Genomic DNA, 10,000 nt, shown 5'->3' with positions numbered 1-10,000 from the left:
GGTACAATCTGTTCTCTTATATGGCAGTGAATGCTGGATCCTGAAGCCAACTCTGCAGAAGGCTCTAGACGGGTGCTACACCAGAAGTACACATGTTACCACCGAGAATCTGTATGCTGGAATATTCAGGGTGAGCGACAAAATAGCAGCCAGGAGAATGAGACTTGCAGGACACTGCCAAAGACACCAGGAGCTGCCAGCCAGCAAACTGGTGTTGTGGGAACCAACACATGGGCACCGGTCACGAGGACGTCCCATACTAACATATGTGGATGTACTCAAGAACGACGCAGGAGCGCAAAGCACCAACAAGCTGGCCGGATGTATGGAGATGACCGGAAGCGACGATGGAAGGCTCGTCTGAGGACGACCTAGAGAGATAGAGCAGACGCTTCCTTATCATTTTGTCATATAGGACGGTGGGAATGTTGGGCGTGGCAAATTCCACATTTAAAGTGATTGCGTTTTATTCAAGTGTGGTTCACCCGCGCGCTCCATCTTATTATCGCTGTCCTATTGAGAACTATACTGCACTAAATGCACGCATACACACATGCGCACGCGCACACTGACCCACAAGTAGCCTACATACAAACAAGCATGCATGCGCACACCTATATGCAGTATGCACATAACTCAGAGAGAGAGAGAGAGAGAGAGAGAATGATGTTGGGGACAGAGAGAGGGAGTGACTTTACCTCTGGACTCTGGCAGAGGGAGTGGCTGTGGAAGAAAGAAGAGGGTGTGTGAGAGAGAGAGAGAGAGAGAGAGAGAGAGAGAGAGAGAGAGAGATAGAGAGAGCCTGAAAAGCTTCCTCTGTTCTGTCCCTCCTCTTGTCTTCCCCTCCTCTCTGCCTGGCCCAGGAGAGACAGAGAGAGAGAGAGAGAGAGAGAGAGAGAGAGAGAGAGAGAGGAAACACACAGGGAGAGAAGGAAGGCACAGAGAGAGAGAGAGAGAGAGAGAGAGAGAGAGAGAGTCTGCTGAACCACACTGTGCGCTTTAGCGCAGAACTCTGGATTCCAGGACCTTTGGAGTTACTCACACAGATATCTCTCCGCACACGCGCAACCTTACACACACGCACGCACACACACACACGCACACACACACACACGCACACACACACACACACTCACAGATTTTCCTGGGACACAGATCTCTGCAGGAGTCACCGCCCGCACAAGACAGAGGGAGTGAAAGAAAGCGAGGAGTTGAGAGTCATTCCAGTGGACTATACGGCCATGGCACCTGTCACGGGGCAGAGGGAGACTCGGAGAGCTGGGTAGGGGCGACGCCGGACGCCGACGCACACCACAGGAAGTTCTACTGGGACAAAGGTGAGGTTCTGTTACTGTCTGTCTGTCTGTCTGTCTGTCTGTCTGTCTGTCTGTCTGTCTGTCTGTTCTGCCAATCTATCTATCTGCCAGTCAAGGTGGCATTAGTACACAGTCAGTGCTAGCCTATAAAAAGTTAAGTTAAAACTGAATATCGTTTACTGCAGTGTGTGTGTGTGTGTGTGTGTGTGTGTGTGTGTGTGTGTGTGTGTGTGTGTGTGTGTGTGTGTGTGTGCGTGGTTTAAAGCAGTGAAATACAATCAGTATTCAGCTTTGTGTAATTGGATTTGTTTGACAACACTGTAAATGTGGGTGATTGTAATTTCTTTTAGCTTAAACTCCCTGTTTGGAACGGTGTTTACAGTAGTGCGTGTGTGCGTGTGTGCTTGCGTGTGTTGGAAGGAAAATAGGCAGTGATGTTGGACGGATATATAAGTTCCCCTCTGAGCAATTTAACGCCTCGTTGAATGGAGGGTATATATATATATACGCATAAGTGTGCAAGATGAAATTGAGTGCATGGTTTTGTTTTGCGTAATTGAATTTGACCTATAGCTGTGATTTATCACGGTCCGAACGGCGGGGATAAGGACACTGCGTGAGTCTTCCACCACGTGTGGAGGAATGTTGCTCTGAGGTTTCCTTCCACTGCTCGTCCCAGCGTGGAACTGTGGGATCATTTTGAGGAGATTTTTACCATGTCCCTTTTTTCAGTGTGAGTTGTGTAACTGAAACAGAAAATATAGCCTTGAGTTTCTCCCATATGAACCTGTATGTTTACGGTATATACAAAACATGATTGTCACCTCTTAAATGCTGAAATGTAATACGGGAATCATCACATGACCTGGTCAGATTATTGCATGTGATATAGTACAGTAGGTGAACTATACAGTATAGTACAATTTGAAGCATCTTCTATATTGCTGCATTAAGTTGCTCTGGCAAATAGTCATTGGTTAAAAATGCTCTACTTAGAGGTGAGGACCCTATACAGTATATGAAAACAACTTCATAAAATATAAACAATACATTTCTATGCAAAATATAATCGCAGTAATGCAAACAATATATCTGACCCCCAAAAAAAAGGCATCGAATCTCCCACAGAGTGTTAATGTCGTCATTTGCACGTCATATGTACAAATGTAACCAAACAGGCACTGTGTAAACGTGTATACACTCTTATGAGTTAAATTAAATGAACGGTCAGGGTTTCAGTGTGCCATGAGTGACCGTTGGAGGATAAATGGGGTCCTTTCCACACCTGCGCTCATTGTTCAGCCCTCTCCACTCCTCCCTGTAGCCCACTACACCCCTCTCCACTCCTCCCTGTAGCCCACTACACCCCGCAGCCCACTACACCTCCTCCCTGTAGCCCACTACACCCCGCAGGCATCCTGCTGTACTTTTGTTCTTTAATCTCATTTAGTTCTGCCTTTTATCCCAGAGTCCAGCCGAAAGTCACAGTTTATTGCTCGCTCCTTCAATCTCTCTCTCTCGCTCTCTCTCTCTCTCTCTCTCTCTCTCTCTCTCTCTCTCTCTCTCTCTCTCCGCTATTCATCTGCTTTTTTCTGTTCTTAGTCTCTCTTGCTCTTTCTCTCTCTGGCTTGTTCTTCTATCTTTTGTGCTCCGTTTCGTCTCTCTCTCTCTCTCTCTTTCTGTCTCTGTTTATTCTTCTCTCTCCATCTTTCGATTCCTTTCCCTCTCCTGCGCTATCCTGTCTCTCTCCCTCTGTCTCCCTCCACGCACGCACGCACGCACGCACACACGCACGCACGCACGCACGCACGCACGCACGCACGCACGCACGCACGCACGCACGCACGCACGCACGCACGCACGCACGCACGCACGCACGCACGCACGCACACACACACACAAACACACACACACTGTTTGCTTGGTCTGTCATCTCACCTATTCAGGCTGTAATCCCAACAGGTCTCTGTAGGTACCCTCCCTCCCTCCCTCCCCCCAACCCTGTTGGCACCAACCTACACCTGAACCCTTACATCAGTGGTTCCCAAAGTGGGGTCCGGGGACCCCCAGGGGTCCTTGAGGGAGTTCCAGGGGGTCCCCAGGTAAATGATAGTTTGGAACCTGGTAACTCTGAGAGTGTACAAATTCCATTTGTACACAATTAACACTGATTGGGGTTCCCAGAGATAGAAAGGCCATGAAATGGGGGTCCGTAGACTAATGCATGTCAAACTAGGGGTCCTTGAAATGAAACAGGTTGAGAATCACTGCTACAGCCGTAAAAATCTTCTCTTATGGGGGTCCCTGCATGCATGGTATATCTTTTCAAATGGGGGTCCTTGACATGAAAAGGTTTGGGAACCATTGCCTTACATGACACTGGCATTAAGTTAGCCCTGCCTTGAGAGTACATTGTTTCTATTACATTGTCCTATAGCACCACCTTAACCCCTCGAACCCTGGAATATGAATTAGAGGAACTCAAGTTGAGTTGAACATCCCACAACTGGGTCTTTTATTTATGGTTGCAAATTTGCAATAAAGTGTACAGTATATGCTTATATTTCGTTATAGGGTGTGTATGCCCATGCATGTGACTGTGTGTGCGTCCGTGTGTGCGTGTGTGCGCGTGTGCGTGCGTGCATATTTTGTGGCAACATATGAGAGCAGACCAGTGGCTGCACTTCATAGAGCCAGGGACTTTGGCGGTGTGCTGACTGTGTGTGTGTGTGTGTGTGTGTGTGTGTGTGTGTGTGTGTGTGTGTGTGTGTGTGTGTGTGTGTGTGTGTGTGTGTGTGTGTGTGTGTGTGTGTGTGTGTGTGTGTGTGTGTGTGTGTGTGTGTGTGTGTGTGTGTGTGTGTGTGTGTGTGTGTGTGTGTGTGTGTGTGTGTGTGTTTTTGACAGTGTGGTGAGACTCTATGTCTGTGTGTGCTCTGGGCCTCGCCTGGAATGTTAACAGAGAGAGACACACAGAGACAACAGGAGGGAGAGAGAGAGGGAGGGAGAGAGAGAGACAAACAACGAGAGATAGAGGAACAGGGAGAGACCGAGAGAGAGAGAGTAATACAGTGAGAACAAAACAGAAAACCACAGTCAAATCTGGAGTGTTAATTCTTTTTGGAGGTGTCCAAAGTGACCAGGCCGGTTTAAAAGGACACTGCAGGGCCAGGAGGAGGGAGAGCTCGTCGGGTCACGAGGACAAGGTCTCTGACGTTTGAAATATTTAAAGAGAGCTTTTTTGCTCTCTTGAAATGTACTGACGTTTGCACCCGGGGCCGAGCAGAGAGGTCGGTCCGTCATTCAAATAAAAGGTGAAAGGCTTTTAGCATCAAAATTTCATCAGAGCTCTTTTTCTTTTGGTTTGGATTTCCAAATCCGTTCAAAAATAACACAAATATACGATGCTTGACCCTGGTGCGTGCTCGTGCTCGTGCTCGTGCACGTGCGCGCATTTGTGGCCATACTGTATGTCAGCGGTTCCCAAACCTTTTCATGCCAAGGACCCCCAAATTGACACTCATTAGCCTGTCGCAGACCCCCATTTGTAAATATATCCCAAGTGCCCCCATGAGAGAAGAGTGTTACGGCTCTAGCAGTGATTTTCAACCATTTACATTTCAAGGGGCCCCCGGTTTGACCTGAATTAGGCTATACGGTCGCCTATTTAATGACATTTCTATCTCTGGGACCCCAATTTATATTGTAAAATCAATGTTAATTTAACTCTAAGGGTCCATTTGGTTCCTATCATTTGGTCCCTATCATTTAGCTGGGGACCCCCTGGAACTCCCTCAAGGTCCCCTGGGGGTCCCTGGACCCCACTTTGGGAACCACTGCTGTATGTACAGTACTGTATGCTTGTGGCCGACTGTGTGTGTACTGTGTGTGTACTGTGTGTGTACTGTGTGTGTACTTTGTGTGTACTGCTGTGTGTGTACTGTGTGTGTACTGTGTGTGTACTTTGTGTGTACTGCTGTGTGTGTACTGTGTGTGTACTGTGTGTGTACTTTGAGTGCATGCTACATGTAGTATAATCCTACACTCTCTCGCTCTGAATCAGCAAGACATCTGGAAACTCAGTTAACATTGATTTACACGGTCCATGCTGTGCCTCTGAGTCTGTCATTCATATCAAAAAGAGAACCGACTCTGAAATGTTTATCTAAAACCTCAAAATGTGATTTGTAACTGCCAGAGAAGCAAATGAAAGCAATGTTTGACCCAGCAGGAAAGAACTGGACTGCATGGAGGAGCGGTGTGTTAAAGAACTCTCAGGAAAGGACTGGACTGCATGGAGGAGTGGTGTGTTAAAGGACTGGACTGCATGGAGGAGTGGTGTGTTAAAGGACTGGACTGCATGGAGGAGTGGTGTGTTAAAGGACTGGACTGCATGGAGGAGTGGTGTGTTAAAGGACTGGACTGCATGGAGGAGTGGTGTGTTAAAGGACTGGACTGCATGGAGGAGGAAAGGACTGGACTGCATGGAGGAGGAAAGGACTGGACTGCATGGAGGAGGAAAGGACTGGACTGCATGGAGGAGTGGTGTGTTAAAGAACTCTAAAGGACTGGACTGCATGGAGGAGTGGTGTGTTAAAGAACTCTCAAATGGAAAGGACTGGACTGCATGGAGGAGTGGTGTGTTAAAGAACTCTCAAATGGAAAGGACTGGACTGCATGGAGGAGTGGTGTGTTAAAGGACTGGACTGCATGGAGGAGTGGTGTGTTAAAGAACTCTCAAATGGAAAGGACTGGACTGCATGGAGGAGTGGTGTGTTAAAGGACTGGACTGCATAGAGGAGTGGTGTGTTAAAGAACTCTCAAATGGAAAGGACTGGACTGCATGGAGGAGTGGTGTGTTAAAGAACTCTCAAATGGAAAGGACTGGACTGCATGGAGGAGTGGTGTGTTAAAGGACTGGACTGCATGGAGGAGTGGTGTGTTAAAGGACTGGACTGCATGGAGGAGGAAAGGACTGGACTGCATGGAGGAGGAAAGGACTGGACTGCATGGAGGAGGAAAGGACTGGACTGCATGGAGGAGGAAAGGACTGGACTGCATGGAGGAGTGGTGTGTTAAAGGACTGGACTGCATGGAGGAGGAAAGGACTGGACTGCATGGAGGAGGAAAGGACTGGACTGCATGGAGGAGTGGTGTGTTAAAGGACTGGACTGCATGGAGGAGGAAAGGACTGGACTGCATGGAGGAGTGGTGTGTTAAAGGACTGGACTGCATGGAGGAGGAAAGGACTGGACTGCATGGAGGACTGGTGTGTTAAAGAACTCTCAAATGGAAAGTGCAGGAACATAACAACAGTCAATCTGCCTCCGTCCTGCCGCTGTCTCCTTCACTGTCCAACCACACCAATGTTGATTTCGTCGACTAAAACGAGCTAAAGGTTTGTCGACTGCCTATTTTCACGGACGAAAACTAAATAAAGACGATATGCGTTGATGACTAAAAGTACAAGACTAGATGTATTGAAATATATTGTTTCGTCAACAAATAAAAACTAGACTGAAATGTTATAGGGAGGGACTCGTGGAGAAGAGATCTAGTAGAACTAAAAGACAAGTCATTTTATGTTGTGGTTGTGCTCGGGTACAGGCCCGAAAATTAAGGCCCGGCCCTACCTGGGCCCTAACTGGGCTGGTCCGAGGCCCCGCCTGGCCTTACTAATTGGCACACATTTTACGCCCTACCCGGCCCAAAAACGTTCTCAAAAAAATCATCTCATACTGGCCGATCAGAATGCCTGTTGCCTGTGATTTGTTTAGCTGATTTGCTCGTTTACATTTGACGTACATTTTCCCTTCAATGTCAATGGCGTTTAATGTTAATTTACGTCATTTAGCTGAATTCTGACGTAATTTCTCCGTTCATCGTCAATGGCAAAACTTGAGACGGGCGAGGACAAAACTTAGCGGACATTTGACCGGGATTCTCTTACCGTGGTCAATCTTGAGACGTGTCACGTGTGGGGACAAAAGCTGTTTATAGAAGGGGCTAGCGCCCCTTTAAAAAAAGGTCCATATATGGTCATTCCCAGACCTGTTGTGTCATCGTGACCTCGCCCTTTAGGGCTAGGTCGCGTCTCGCCCTCAGGGCGTCTTTACTGGTATGAAGATAGGTTGAAAAGTGATCCTTTCACCCCTAGAGAGGAACGATTCCTTCTCATCAGAAGATGCAGTAAATGGTGTATAAGGCATTTGAGTGGTGTTTCTAAACTTATAAAAAATTGAATTATAGGAACATTTGGAGCCGATCTTGACTTGGCGGAAGAGCACAACAACATGGGTTGGCAGTTCTCCAAAAGGCCGTTGATCATCTCTAGCCTACAATTTCATAAAACTGTCCGAATATACAGTAACGTAGACTAGGATAGTGATTGATTCCCAATGCTTTAACCGATGAAACCCATTTAAATAGCTGTGGTATTTTTGAGTGGCGAAAGCCACTCAAAAATATTATTTTGTGTTTATAGTGTTTATATTATAAACACAAACCATTCACATTTGCGTTTTATAACTGTGACTAACGCTAGTAATCTGACAAGGAACTGCACAAACAGGGGAGTAAATACCGTAAGTAAGTACATAGGGAGTACAGGACACAGGTGAAACTAACTGACAATCAACACAGGGATAGGCTAAGACTAAAAGGACGCAAGTGCAAAACATAGGCTAATCACAGAGACAAGGCAGGTACAGAATACAGGGGCAGACAGGAAGGCACAAAACAATACTACAAAATAAAGGTGCACAGTGCAAGATCAACTCTGGACTGGAAATAAGAAACACGGAACACAATGCTACAAAATCACAGGAAAACAGTAAAACACTAAATAACTAAAAAACAAGAAACACATGCAAAAAATGCAGAACAGTCGATTCTGTCACACTGAACGTCCCGAGAGCTTTAAATCTCTCTTGGAACAACGATTCACAATGGAGGAGCATAATTTTAGCATTTTAGAACACTCAGTCAAGAATTAGAAAGAATTTCCCCTTTATATGACTAATAATATTGTCTTATTCATGCTAAGTCGTGGAACTGTAATCTTGGAAGGCACTAATATGGGCAAGCCCTGCTACAGTGTGAGGTCACTTCAAAATAGCTTGTTCTCATGTGCATGTGTTTGCATCCATGTGTACAGTATGTATGTACATAGTATATTTCCAGTGTGTGTGTGTGTGTGTGTGTGTGTGTGTGTGCGTGCACATGGGTGTGCGTGTGCACGTGCATGTACGCGCACCAGTTTCTCTGCATGTTTGTGCCTGTGTGTGTGTGCCTGTGTGTGTGTGTGTGTGTGTGTGTGTGTGTGTGTGTGTGTGTGTGTGTGTGTGTGTGTGTGTGTGTGTGTGTGTGTGTGTGTGTGTGTGTGTGTGTGTGTGTGTGTGTGTGTGTGAGTGTGTGTGTGTGTGTGAGGTTCATCTTGTAAGCATCAGCAATCCTCTAAGAAAATATATCATGTGCTACTGTTAAACTTGGTTACATCACTGCCTGTCAGCACATCAGTGAGTATAGATTAACCAAACATATTATGCACAGTCTCAGTGGAGGTATACGGGGGTTAGACCAGTCAGTCTCAGTGGAGGTATACGGGGGTTAGACCAGTCTCAGTGGAGGTATACGGGGGTTAGACCAGTCAGTCTCAGTGGAGGTATACGGGGGTTAGACCAGTCAGTCTCAGTGGAGGTATACGGGGGTTAGACCAGTCTCAGTGGAGGTATACGGGGGTTAGACCAGTCTCAGTGGAGGTATACGGGGGTTAGACCAGTCACAGTCTCAGTGGAGGTATACGGGGGTTAGACCACTCATTGAAAGGATGTATAGCTTGTCTTCTGAGGTAATTGCATAGTGCTCACATTGTATGTTGATGCAGAGTAATGTGAGAGTGGTGGGCAAGAAAGTTTGAGATCACTCTAAATGTATGTTTTTTTTTTAAGTGAATCCTTTGGTTGCTGTGTATAGACACGTATACACATACACACTTTTGTTTAACAGAAACTGTATGGTCAGAAAATGGATTGCATTTCGGAATAGAGCTCTTCACCCATTCTGGGCGGGAACCCCTTTTTGGTGTTTGAAGCATTTTTTGAAAAATCGTGAAAATGTGGCGCAAATCTTTGATTATATGTTCTTTCAGAGCGAACGTTTTAAACTCAAATCTTTGATTATATGTTCTTTCAGAGCGAACGTTTTAAACTCAAATCTTTGATTATATGTTCTTTCAGAGCGAACGTTTTAAACTCAAATCTTTGCTTCTGGGGGGTCCCGCTGGAACAACATATTTTCAGATGGGGGTCGGCAGCCAAAAATAATTCTGCTGCTCCTTGACAGGAAAAAGGTTGAGCACCGCTGACAAAACTGTCATGATTTAGACGACATTTTGTAGAGTCGAACTCAGGTCTAAACAGGTTAATTGATTGTAGGACGTTTACACACCAAACAAGACAGGAGGGTAGATAGTTCACATAGATAGTATATCTCAGGATTATTAATGGCTAAGTAGCTGCATGTCAGCTGATAAAGGTAGATAAGTTCACTACAGATGGATTGATTGCAGTTGAAACTGAGGGCAGGGAGAATAGCTTAGCTCAATTAATCTCTTTTTAAAAAAAAGGGCAGATCCTGAGTGCTGATATCCAAGACAAGGTATTAGCTATACAGAGGATGTATAATTA

General features: G+C 46.1%; 1 protein-coding gene across 1 annotated transcript in view; it reads left to right on the top strand.

Moving 5' to 3' along the window:
- The first annotated feature begins 804 nt into the window (after positions 1-804).
- The window catches only part of sema3b (sema domain, immunoglobulin domain (Ig), short basic domain, secreted, (semaphorin) 3B), a 123,338-nt gene continuing 114,142 nt past the window's right edge, over positions 805-10,000 (top strand). The window contains exon 1 of the mRNA XM_079530042.1: positions 805-1,337. The gene's annotated coding sequence lies outside the window, so the exon portion shown is untranslated. The remainder of the gene's footprint in view (positions 1,338-10,000) is intronic.

This window comes from Electrona antarctica, assembly GCF_951216825.1.
Source record: "Electrona antarctica genome assembly, chromosome: 2".
NCBI lineage: Eukaryota > Metazoa > Chordata > Actinopteri > Myctophiformes > Myctophidae > Electrona > Electrona antarctica.
The sequence above is the reverse complement of the archived record's forward strand: the minus strand, read 5'-3'. Positions and strand labels throughout refer to the sequence as shown.